Source organism: Gopherus flavomarginatus, chromosome 5 (genome assembly GCF_025201925.1).
Source record: "Gopherus flavomarginatus isolate rGopFla2 chromosome 5, rGopFla2.mat.asm, whole genome shotgun sequence".
Classification (NCBI taxonomy): Eukaryota; Metazoa; Chordata; order Testudines; family Testudinidae; genus Gopherus; species Gopherus flavomarginatus.
Genome location: NC_066621.1, coordinates 34,699,312 through 34,711,223, shown reverse-complemented (window position 1 = coordinate 34,711,223; position 11,912 = coordinate 34,699,312). Strand labels below are relative to the sequence as shown.

At 53.0% G+C, this 11,912-nt stretch overlaps 1 long non-coding RNA gene across 1 annotated transcript; it reads left to right on the top strand.

The window, feature by feature from the left end:
- The first annotated feature begins 2,129 nt into the window (after positions 1–2,129).
- On the top strand, positions 2,130–3,127 carry LOC127052660 (uncharacterized). The gene is made up of 3 exons (XR_007774836.1): positions 2,130–2,408; positions 2,585–2,671; positions 2,881–3,127. It is a non-coding gene; the product is annotated as an uncharacterized LOC127052660 (long non-coding RNA).
- The last annotated feature ends 8,785 nt before the right edge of the window (positions 3,128–11,912 follow it).

Sequence of the window (11,912 nt, the reverse complement as noted above, 5' to 3'; positions counted from 1 at the left end):
GGGAAGGGACGATGCAGAGATGGGGGTTAGGGGAAGGGGCAGGGCCTCGGGGGAAGTGGCGATGCAGAGATGGGGGTTAGGGGAAGGGGCAGGGCCTCGGGGGAAAGGACGATGCAGAGGTGGGGGTTAGGGGAAGGGGAGGGGCCTCGGGGTAAAGGACGATGCAGAGATGAGGGTTAGGGGAAGGGGCAGGGGCTCGGGGGAAGGGACGATGCAGAGATGGGGGTTAGGCGAAGGGGCAGGGCCTCGGGGGGAGGGACGATGCAGAGATGGGGGTTAGGGGAAGGGGCAGGGCCTCGGGGGAAGGGACGATGCGGGGGAAGGGATTAGAGGGAACAGGTGGTGCAGGGGCAGGGTTTTAGAACAATGTGAGCACAGGGCCTCGGGTGAATGGGTGGTGTAGGGGCAGGGTCTCAGGGGGAAGGGGTGGTGCAGGGGCGGGGTCTCAGGGCAATGTGAGGGCGGGGTCCCGGGTGAATGGGTGGTGTAGGGGCAGGGTCTCAGGGGGAAGGGGCAGTGCAGGGTCAGGCTCTCGGGGGAAATGGGAAGCTGAAGGGCAGGAACTCGGGAGAAGGGGCAATGTGAGGGCGGGGGTGGGTCCTTGGGGAAAGGGTGCAGGGGAGGGGTGTATTGGGGAGGGACAATGCAGGAGTGTGGATTTGGGGGAAGGGGCAGAGTGAGGGTGGGGTATTGGGGAAAAGGGGCAATGCGAAGGCGGTGCCTTGGAGGAAGGGGCAGGGTGGGGGCAGGACCCCAGGAGGAGGGGGGCAGGGGCAGGGCTTTGGGGAATGGAGCAGGGATTAGGGGAACAGGTGCTGTGAGGTCAGGACGTCGGGGGTAGGGGCAGTGTGGGGGCAGGACCCCAGGAGGAGGGGGGCAGGGGCAGGGCTTTGGGGAATGGGGCAGGGATTAGGGGGAACAGGTGATGTGCGGCCAGGACGTCGGGGGTAGGGGCAGTGTGGGGGCAGGACCCCAGGAGGGGGGGGCAGGGCTTTGGGGAATGGGGCAGGGATTAGGGGAACAGGTGATGTGAGGCCCGGATGTCGGGGGTAGGGGCAATGTGGGGGCAGGACCCCAGGAGGAGGGGGCAGGGGCAGGGCTTTGGGGGGAGGGCGGAGCTCGGGGAATGAGGAGGATTAATTCGGTTCAGTGGCAGGTTTGTCTGCGGGTGAGACTGGCACTGCAGGGGGGGTTTAAAGCCGGGCTCACCCGAGGGAGGAGGACGGGGCTGGGTTGCTGGGTACAGCGGGAGTTCGGGGAGTGACAAGGAGCCAATTACAAGGCTCATCAGACACACCCAGAAACCAGCTCACCAGATGGGAGGTTAAAGCCCCAGCGAACAAGGGGCGCTGGGAACATCCCCGCGGTGCAGACAAATGTATCAAGTCACCGGACAGAGACAGACCCGGCACTGACCTGACCCGCACAGACCTGCCCGGCGCCAGGGTTGGCGGGCGGCCTTTTGGCGGTGGGAGCTTCGCCCCCCCACCCCAGTCCTTGACCTTTGCCGATCAGCTGCTTTGTGCAGGGGTGAAATGAGCGAAGCGGCGCACCATGTTCCTACGCGGAGCTGTTTCATACACTGCCGGAGCTCTCTGGGGGCCTTCAACCTCCCCCAACCTGCCCCCCAGTGTCCCCCCCATCCGCTGTGACTCTCCTGCCAGCACCGCCCCCTCCTCTCCCGCTGTAGGGCCCCAGCAGCCCCTTCAAGCCCCCCAACCTGCCCTCCAGTGTCCCCCCATCTGTTGTGACCCTCTCGCCAGCCCCACTCCCAGCCCCCAGCATCCCCTCCGCCATCGTGTACACTCTACCTGGCCTTTCCTTTTGCCCCCGACCTCCTCTTCCCCCACCATCCTCAGCACCCTGACACCGACCTCCTCCTCTTGCCCCATCCCCAATGTTCTCCTTCCCGTCCTCAGCGCCCCGCCACCTTCCTCCTCCCCCACCCATCATTGTCCTCAGTGCCCCATCCCTAATTGCCTCCAACCCATTTCTCATTGCTGGGCCCCACTTTCCCATCCCCCCACTCCACCAGTCCATCCCCAGGGTGTGAGGGTCCTCATCTTCAATCTCTGCTACACCCAAACCTGCCAGGTTCCCCTTTTCAACTACTGTGGGGTTGTCCAACCCGCTGACACCCATCCACTCTGGGCTCTCTAAATCCCACATTCCCACAATGCACCTTGGTAACTCCATTCTCCTCTATCCCTAATCCCCCTATTCCCTTCCCTTAGGTCCTCCTGGACACCCCAACCCACAGTCAGGCCCCCACATACATCCCAGTCACTCATTCACATGCTGTGCTAGTTCTTCAGGGACCCCCACAGCCCAGCAAACTTCTCCATCCATGAGCCCCATGGACCTGTGGCCGGGAAGGTGAGGAAGCTCCCACTTTGGCTGAGCTGGGTGTGGGTGTTAATCTTTTCCTGTCTTGTATGTGCAGTGCTCACAAAGGCTTTTTGCTCCCTCGGGGTGAGGTGTGGTTTTGGCCGAAGATGAGGTGTTTGGTAGCCCTGTGGATGCTGTGTGGTGTCTGGAATGGGGCGTGTGTGTTCCCATCATGCCCCTTCCCCTCTGCCTGCAGAGCTGAGGACAGACAGGTCTGAGGAGCAGAGCAGGAGCTCTGGGAAGGAGAAGAGCAATATGAAGATGGAGTGTAAGATGAGGCCAGGTAAGTTCTGTGGAGGGAGACATGCTGGACAGGGCCTAGGATTGGGGAGACAAGCAGGTGTGAGCCCCGGGCTCAGATTTCTAATTGTAGCTGTGATGGCAGAATGGGAGGAGGGTTGAAGCCAAAACCCTGGTGTGCGGGAGTAGCGAGAAGAGAAGCCTCACCACCATTGCTTTTTCTTTTCCTCTTGTGTTGTGTTTCATACCAAGGGAAAAGAAGTCTTGGGGACGGAGTCCAGCCCTGAGGTAAGATGGAAAGTGATCGAGAGCAGTGACAGCGTGAATCCTGTTGATGCCAGGCAAGAGCTGCCCAACTGGGACAAGAGTAACCGTCTCTGTCGGTGAGATGTGTATCTGGTTTGGGAAGGGCTCTGGTCACAGCCCTCCTGGCTCCAGGCAGGGACTTCCCGTTATCTGGGTGTGGGTTTCCGGACTAGCTGTGGCTTCAAGGGAGATGATGTTGCCATTTGTGAGGGCTGATCTTCTCTCTTGCGAGGAGTGGTGTGTGCTCCCTAGCAGAAAGTTGGATCCATTAGGGTGACTCCCTGTTCTGAGTTTCTTTCTTCCTCCTAGGTTTCTTTATCTGTGTTGGCCAACTTACACTCAAACTTTCTCTCTCTCCTTTCATGGACACCTGTCATGTTCAGTTTCCTGCATTCTCTTCCTCTGCTCCCCCTCCCCCAGTCTCCTATGGGCTCAGCTGGGTCTATCTGCCCACGGGCAGGGTCTCTGCCATACTGGGAAGGATGTGTCCTGCCTGCCAGGATAAGGGGGTTGCTCCTCCCACCCCCTATCTTTGGGAAGACCTCATTGCTGTAACTGGGTCACAGCGTGAGTGGCCAGTAATGTCTTTGGGGCTGTGAGGTCTGAGACTGAGAGGGGTGGGCTCACAGTGATGGCTTTGGGCAGAGGAGAAGTGGGGCTGGGACTAGAGATGCCCCTTTCACCCGCTAGCTCCATTACTGCATCACCCAAAAGCCTCGCTCAGGGTCCATTATGCTTCCTTGTGCTGGGCACTGCAGGGACAATCAGAGGGACAGCAGGATGCATGAGGAAATAGATGAGTGTGTGAGGCAGATGGGTGAAGGGGTGTGTGTGGCATACATTGGGGATAAATGAGGGGTTGAGGGTTGGACAGACAGCGGGACAGATGGAGAGCTGTAGGGACGGATGGTGATGTCACAGGCTGGACTTGTGATGGGTTCAGCTCATGGCCGCTGGCTCTGTCATCTCCTGCCCCCATCTGCCCGTCTGACTCTGCCCCTGTCTCTCACAGGCAGCACTCAGCAGAGTCTGGCCCTGTTGTTACACTGGTGCCTACATCCAGCGCACATCTGTGCGTAATGTGCTGCTGGAGAGCTCAGGCAGGGAGAAGCATGTGGCTCGCGGCTGCTTAACCAGCTACTACAAAGAGTGCCGCAGATCTCCCCCTCCTTGGGCAGCAACACCCTGACTGGGGGGTTCCCTGTCCCTCCTCGCTGCCAAAGCAGCCTGCTCAGCGCAGAAACCGAGGTCACCTGCCTCCGCCCAGCCTCTAGCTGGAGCTGCTCCAGCCCCGAATTGCTGGTATCCAGCCTGGCCGGAGTTGGTGCGATGTCCTAGTGGAGTCTGTTCTTTCTCCCCGGGAGATTATGATTTTCCCCACTGCAGTTAGTTGCTCTTTCTCCGCTTCTCCATAGCCCCTCCCCAGTGATAGTGACCCCTGCTGGCCAGGCACGGGAGTGTCCTGTAGGTGCCTTCTTGTAGGAGCAGTGACTCCTGGTGGCGAGGGGCAGCAATGCCTGGCATGTATCCCCACTAGCATTGCTGCAGAGACCCCTGGTGGCGAGGGGCAGCAATGCCTGGCATGTATCCCCCCTGGCATTGCTGCAGAGACCCCTGGTGGCAACTGAGGTCAGTTGTCTATGTGACCCCACTACGGCCATTGTGCCTGTGAGTGCTGGTGAGTAGGTGAGGCAGGGCCCTGTATGTATATCAGCCATTGGGGCAGGGCCCTCTGGGTATCCCACTCTCATCTCAGTGACTCGTGTTGCCCAGGTGGGGCAGTTCCCTGTGTGTATTTACTTCCCCCAACCCCTGCATTGGGCCTGTGACCACTGGTAGCCAGAGGAGTCAGTGCCCAAGGTGTATTCTTCACCTCCCCCAAGGTGGCAGGGTGCCTGGGTGGCTGTGTCAAGCAGTGCCCAGGGTATCTTCCAAGCCCTTTGTGGCAATGAGCCCTGCTTCTGGTGTGTATCACTCCCCCACTAGGGATGTGCACTGATGGCCAAGTATGGCAGTGCCCTTTGTATAGCCCCCTTCCCCCCCGAAGGGTGACCAGATAGAAAGTGTGAAGAATTGGGACGGGGTGGAGGATAATAGGCACCTATATAAGAAAAAGGCCCCGAATATCGGGTTTGTCGCTATAAAATCGGGACATCTGGTCACCCTATCCCCTCTACCCCTGTGCCAGGTATGGCAGGCACTGATCCCTGGCATCCCTGTGGGGTAATACCCTCTGTATATCCCCCGATTGGGGCAGTGACCCCTGCTGGTCAGGTGGGGCAGTGCCCTGTGTGTGTGTGTCAGGCAATAACAAGGAAATGAAGAGGTTTGTTGAAGGGGTTCTGTCTGATTTACCATCTTCCCAGCTAGCCATCAAAGTTAAAGACCTAGCCCAGTATCCTGTCTTCTGACAGCGGCCAATGCCAGGTGCCCCAGAGGGAATGACCAGAACAGGGAATCATCAAGTGCTCCATCCCCTGTCGCCCATGCCCAGCTTCTGGCAAACTGGGGTTAGCTAGTGATACCGCTGGTGAAGCGCCACAGATGGACCTATCCTCCATGAATTTATCTAGTGCTTTTTTAAAGCCTGTTATAGTCTTGGCCTTCACAACATCCTCTGGGAAAGAGTTCCACAGGTTGACTGTGTGGTGCGTGAAGAAATACTTCCTTTTGTTTGTTTTAAAGCTGCTGCCTATTAATTTCATCTGGTGACCCCCTAGTTCGTGTGTTATGAGAAGGAATAAATAACTCTTCTTTATTTACTTTCTCCACACCGTTCATGGTTTTATAGATCTCCGTCATATCCCTCTTTAGTCGTTGCTTTTCCAAGATGAAAAGTCCCAATCTTATGAATCTCTTCTTAGACGGAAGCTGGTCCATATCCCCTCATCATCTTTGTTGTCCTTTTCTGAATCTTTCCCATTCCAATAGATCTTTTTTGAGATTGGGGCGACGGAATCAGCATGCAGTATTCAAGATGTGGGCATACCATGGATTGATATTGAGGTGATATGATAGTTTCTGTCGTCTTACCTATCCCTTTCTTAATGATTCCCAACACTCCGCTGCACATTGAGTGGATGTTTTCAGAGAGGTATCCACAATGACTCCCAGATCTCTTTCTCGAGTGGTAACAGCTAATTTAGACCCCATCATTTTATAGGGATAGTTGGGATTATGTTTTCCAATGTGCATTACTTTGCACTTAACAGCACTGACGTTCATCTGCCATTTGGTTATCCCATCACCCAGTTTTGTGAGATCTCTTTGTGGCTCTTCGCAGGCTGCCTGGGACTTAACTATCCTGAGCAATTTTGTATCATCTGCAAATTTTGCCATCTCACTGTTTACCCTTTCCCCAGATCATTTATGAATAAGTTGAACAGTACTGCTACCAGTACAGACGCCTGGGGATAAGAGAGGGAAGATCCTCTTCTGACACTGGCAGACCAGGTGCCAGCTCATGCCAAGGCCCCTAGGCCTTACTGAAAAGTGACAAATGCATGGCTGGAAACTAGTCTTGCTCACCTGTTTGTTAGTGTTGTTAAAACAGGCATTAGATTCATAAAAATGTGTTTACTGTTTAGATTTTATGACAAGCTCGTGAGTTGCTGCATGCATTATTTTCACCTATAATAGCTGTAGCCCATGTTGTAAGGTGATCCATAAGCGTTGCACTACAGCTGTAAACCCCCTTGCCACCACCCTGCCACCAGTCAGGAGAGAAGCATTACCAAGTGTGAAATGCTAGTTTACCAGAAGAAGCATCATCTCCTTTCCAACAAGAGAAGGCCCTGACTGAGACATCAGACAAGCCACTGTGGATCATCCGTGGACAAAAGACCTGGTTGATTGCTCCCCTTCACACACCCATGAGGAGGCAGAGACATGCACAAACTCTTGCCCCCATCAGCTTGAGCTCTGGGGGAAAGGAATAAAAATCTCTGTCAGAAAGAAACTGTTGTCCCCACCCCTGATGCTGCTTGGACTTCATGGAAACAGCATGCCTTCTAAGTGTACGAAAAGAATCCCGGCTGCTTCAACACCTGGGTGCCAAGATAGAGTCAGAATGCCCAAGAAGAATGTCTGTGACTCCATGTTAACGCTATTCTAGTGCCTGAGAAGTTCACACTTGATACGTGATGGGTGAAATCAAAGTGTGGAACACAGAAACACGAGGAGCCCCACTGCCTTAGGGTTAGGGTTATGCCATTCGATCTCTTTCAGGGTATGTTTTGGTTCTGAGAGGTAAAAGGCTGCTGTGTGTGTGTGTGTGTGGTGTTATGGAGTGAGGTAGCAAAGGTTGGTTGCAGAGGTGGTGCATGTGCCACAAAAATTGTGACAACCCCCTCCCAGCTCTGGTCCCAGAGTCCAGTATTTGCATAAACCCACCTGCTGACCTATGACTAAAAATTTCGCCCTACTAACTCTTCCAGCAAAACAGGCCAAAGAAAGTATGTGCAAGCGCTGTACCGCAGCCCCAGTGCTCTTTTCGGTTCCTTCCCACAGAACTTTCACTGCATACCGGTCAAGTTCCTTGCTGTTGCTTGTCTAAGAGCTGCATGCATATGCTAGAGCGTACCCTGAGCTGATTCCCGACTTGTGGGCTCCATACAGCCTTGCCCATTTGTGTCTCTGTGGTGCAATGGGTCAGCGTGTTCGGTTATTAACCGAAAGGATGGTGGTTCGAGCCCCCACAGGGATGATGATAAGCCTGTACTACTTCCTTGCTTCCCTGAGGCCTGCGGGGAGCCTCAGAAGTCCCATTTTGCTGCCTCTTGGCCTCAGTGCTTTCAGCTGGTGGCCCAAAGAGCGTGCTGGATGCCATTCAGAAACCCGTCTCCCAGCAGCCATGCCGGAGGCTCAGGCTTAATCCTTGAGGCCGAGCACAAAAACTTTCAGCCGGGAACATTTTACTCCCTTCCCGCCTCCGCCCAAGTGGCAAGGGAGAAGCGGACGAGACACGCCGGCTGAAAGACGCCTCCCTCTCACTTCCCTGTAGGCTGTGCACAGCTCTTGGCCTGCCTCATGCCTCGTCAGGAAAGAGCGGCCATGCTGCCCAAGCCTGAGTCACGTGCACAGCCTGGTCCGCCCTGGCTGACGGCACACAGAGCCACGCGAGTCAATGGCAGGTCAAGTCAGTAGCCTCGGCCCTTTCCCCTGACAGCCACACAGCGCTGCCCAGTGCCCGAGAGCCTCCCTAGTGTTCTCCCACAACCCGCTGGGGTGGGTGGGAAAAGGGGAGCAGGAAGCACTGCAGCCTCATTCTGGGACAGGAGGCCCTTGCCACACCCCGACCTCCCTCTTGCCTTCAGCCCAGGCAGCCAGAAGTGCCAGGGAGCTCACTGGCAGGCCGCCGCCTCAGCCATCTCTTGCTGCTCTGCTGGTCACCGCCTCACTGGAAGGCCCAGAGGGAAAAGAAACAAACACACATGTAGCAGAGGATGGTGTCGATCCATTGACCTCTGGGTTATGGACCCAGCACACTTCCACTGCGCCACTCTGCTGGCTTTTCACACTCCTGCCACCCAGCCGGCACTACCCAGATTAGTGCCTTACGCGCTCGCACGCTGGCAGGCAGATGCACAGGCTGCGAGGCAGCTGCCCTGGTCACAGGATTTTACAGCGTCTACAGGGTAAAAGGGATCTATTTGGGGTTTGGACCCCACTGGGAGCTGGGTAGCTGAGTGCTGGAGTTGGGAGCACTTCTTAAACTGTTTTCAGTTAAGCCTTCAGCTCGTGGGGGACGAGGTTCAGCCTTGGATCCGTGTCTCTAGCAGGCAAGCGCCGCTGGCTCAATCGGCCCCCTCGCTATCTTAGCAGACTCAAACCCGGAGCAAACGCACACGCCTTGCAAAGGAGCAGGAGCCAGGATCTCAAACAAATGTCAACATTTTTTCAAGATGACGTTGAAAAAAAAAAAGAAGTGTACGGTACAGCGTTTAGGCGCAGAAGTTTCTGGTGATCAGGGAACAACGTACAGATTACCCAGGGGGTGCGAAGTTTGGTTTAAGATCGGGTGGCATAGGGAATACCTAATCTGCAATACCCCCAACTGGGGGTAAAAGGTTAACGTACAGACACTGAGTTGGGAGGGTATGTTGTCCATGTGAGGGCTCTGTTCAGGTGTGGAGTTTAACAAGCGGATACGACGATGAGGATGGATTGACCCGCGTTTGGTGAGTTTGAATGTTCAGTGTTTTTTAATCTTTGCCACAATCTAGTTTAAGCAGGGTCGCTATGAACTCTACCCTGCCATCTGTTGGTGATCTGTTGTAAAGGCCTTTTGAGGCTGATGTCATTTGCATGGTTCCACCCACCCCGGATTGCATGATGGGAGTGCTTGTCCAGAGGGTCATTTCAGCTGCTGTGGGATCCCCAGTCTCTTTTTTATTGGGGCAAGAGTAATGCAGTGTATTTTCCTGTTCGTTCTGGATCAAGGAGAGAGTAACTATACCTGGCATTTGAGGCCTGAGAGCTTCACCCTTGCCCTTAAAGTACTCACCCATTAAGGGGTCTGGGTTCCAAAGACCCAAAGCTAGTGGGTAGTAGAGATGGATATTTGTTTGGTTCTTGCTGGCCAGTGCTTGTGCCAGCTGGTTTCCTTCCTACTATTCCCGGTGTGTAAAGACAGAAGTGTTTTTGAATCTCTTTGAGTGGTTGTTAGTGCTTCAGTTGTTTGCCTTAAACTTATGCTGTTTGATCGTTTTCAGGGTATGTTTTGGTTCTGAGAGGTAAAAGGATGCTCTGTGTGTGGTGTTATGGAGTGAGGTTGCAAAGGTGGTGCATGTGCCACAAAAATTGTGACACCCTCCTCCCAGCTCTGGTCCCAGAGTCCAGTATTTGCATAAACCCATCTGCTGACCTGTGACTAAGAATCTAGTTTCAGAGATCGTTCGTGTGTCACAAAAGCTGTGCCCCAGAGCTGATCTCCTGGAGTCCAATCTGCAAAATTTCCTTGCTGTTTGAGTGGTAAGGAACATCTTCCCCCATTAGGGAGTTGTTTACAATTTTAAGCGTGGAAATAAGATTAAAACTCAGTAACTTATGCTTTGCTAAAAATTGCATTTAATTGTTAATGATTTTATATCTGTGGTATAGAACCTAATATGTATTCAAGCTATAAAAAGTTTTCTTTTTAAACTAAAAAGACACAAAAAGCACATGTAAAGATCTTACAAACAAACCATTACACTAAACACAAACATTCTTTTTCAATCTCTCTTATTTCACTATCCTTTGGAACCCATGTGCCTTGCCTAATAAGTTTTATGTAGGTTCGAGTGAGTCCCGAAATCATGAACTACTAAGTTCCGTTCTACTGTCTTTGATTCATATCACTGGAATAACTGCACTTTATTACCCCTGTCCTAATAAAAAAGAGACTGGGGATCCCACAGCAGCTGAAATGACCCTTTGGACAAGCACTCCCATCATGCAATCCAGGGTGGGTGGAACTATGCAAATGACATCAGCCTCAAAAGGCCTTTACAACAGATCACCAACAGATGGCAGGGTAGAGTTCATTCTTTCCCTGCTGACATTCTCCCCCTAGCCAAGAATTGGTGGTCCTGATAAATCACATTCCCTATTATACCAACTCATTGGTATTGAATGCAAAGTTATGGCTAGCAAAAGTAGCCACCCATCTCTGCCTTGTAGCATCCAGCTTAGTCCTTGTTAACACATAAGTCAGTGGATTGTTCTCTGTCCACACCTGAAACTGAGCACCACACAAGTAGTCTTGAAATTTCTCAGTGATGGCCCATTTCAAGACCAAGAACTGCTGCTGGTGGATGGGATAGCGAGTTTCGCTATCAGACAGTCTTCAGCTGGCAAAGCCTACAGATTAACATTTCCTTCCACTTCCTGGTACGGGACTGCTCCCAGACCCTCCAAACTGGCATCAGCATGCAGGATAAACCATTTGTTTGGGTTAACAAGGACTAGGACTTGCAGATGAATCAGGCAAATAATTATTTCCCATAAAGCCCTGTCACTTCTCTCATCCCGCCATGTCCCAAATGGAGAAGAGAGGAGCCCCTCCTGTTTCCCACGCCAGGAACACCAGATTGGAGGCAGGCGGGAGGGAGGGGATGAGGTGTTCATGATTCAGCTCAGGTCTGCTAGTGCTGCAAAAGGAGAAGATTTCCTTTCTCAGTCCAGGTCAATTGGAATTGTTGTTGCAGTGGGGGAGAGATGTCTCTCAATCTGGTTCTTAGATGCTTTGGTAAGAGGGGACAGGGAGAGGATTTTTTTTTCTCTCTGCAGCTCAAATCACACATTTCTTCTCTGGTTTTTGCTCTAGCTTGATTTCTCTCTTGCATCTCAGTGTTTCTTTTTCTTGGCCTCATTCCAGAGCATTCACAACCCAGTTCTCTATCCTAACCCTGGCCTGTAGGTTCTCATAAGTCATGTGTCTCAGTCCTCTAATAATTTTTATTGCCCTCTGCTGGACTCTCTCCAATTTGTCCACATCCCTTCTCATGTGGGTCCCAACCCCAAAAGTACTCACATTTCACCCCATTGGCCCCAAAATGCCAGTTTTTTAATATGTAAATAGGGTGCTGCCATGGTCAAGTCACTCCCGAGCTCTCCAGCGGAGCCTGCTGGCAGAGAACAAGGTGAAAATTAGCCAGGATGTCACTCAGTCAAATCCCTGTGCTCCCCGCAGGTGGTATCGGAAAGCTCCAAGATAGCTCACTTCCCTTTCTCTCATCAGCTTCAGGCCCCAGGGTTACAAATGCACAAACCAGTTGGGATTCTCCCCTGGCCTCAGGGTGTGGGGCTGCTCTGAGGGGATGGCCTTGCACATTTGGGATATTAGTGCAAAGATACAATTTCAATTTCTCTTAGAGAAATTGCAGGACAATTTATATTTGGTAAAAATCTTATTTAGTGAAAGGAAAGCTGCAGTGACAGCCTGGTTACTGCGGTGGAAAACACCTTCCTCCTGGGAGAAACAAGAAGTTAGAATT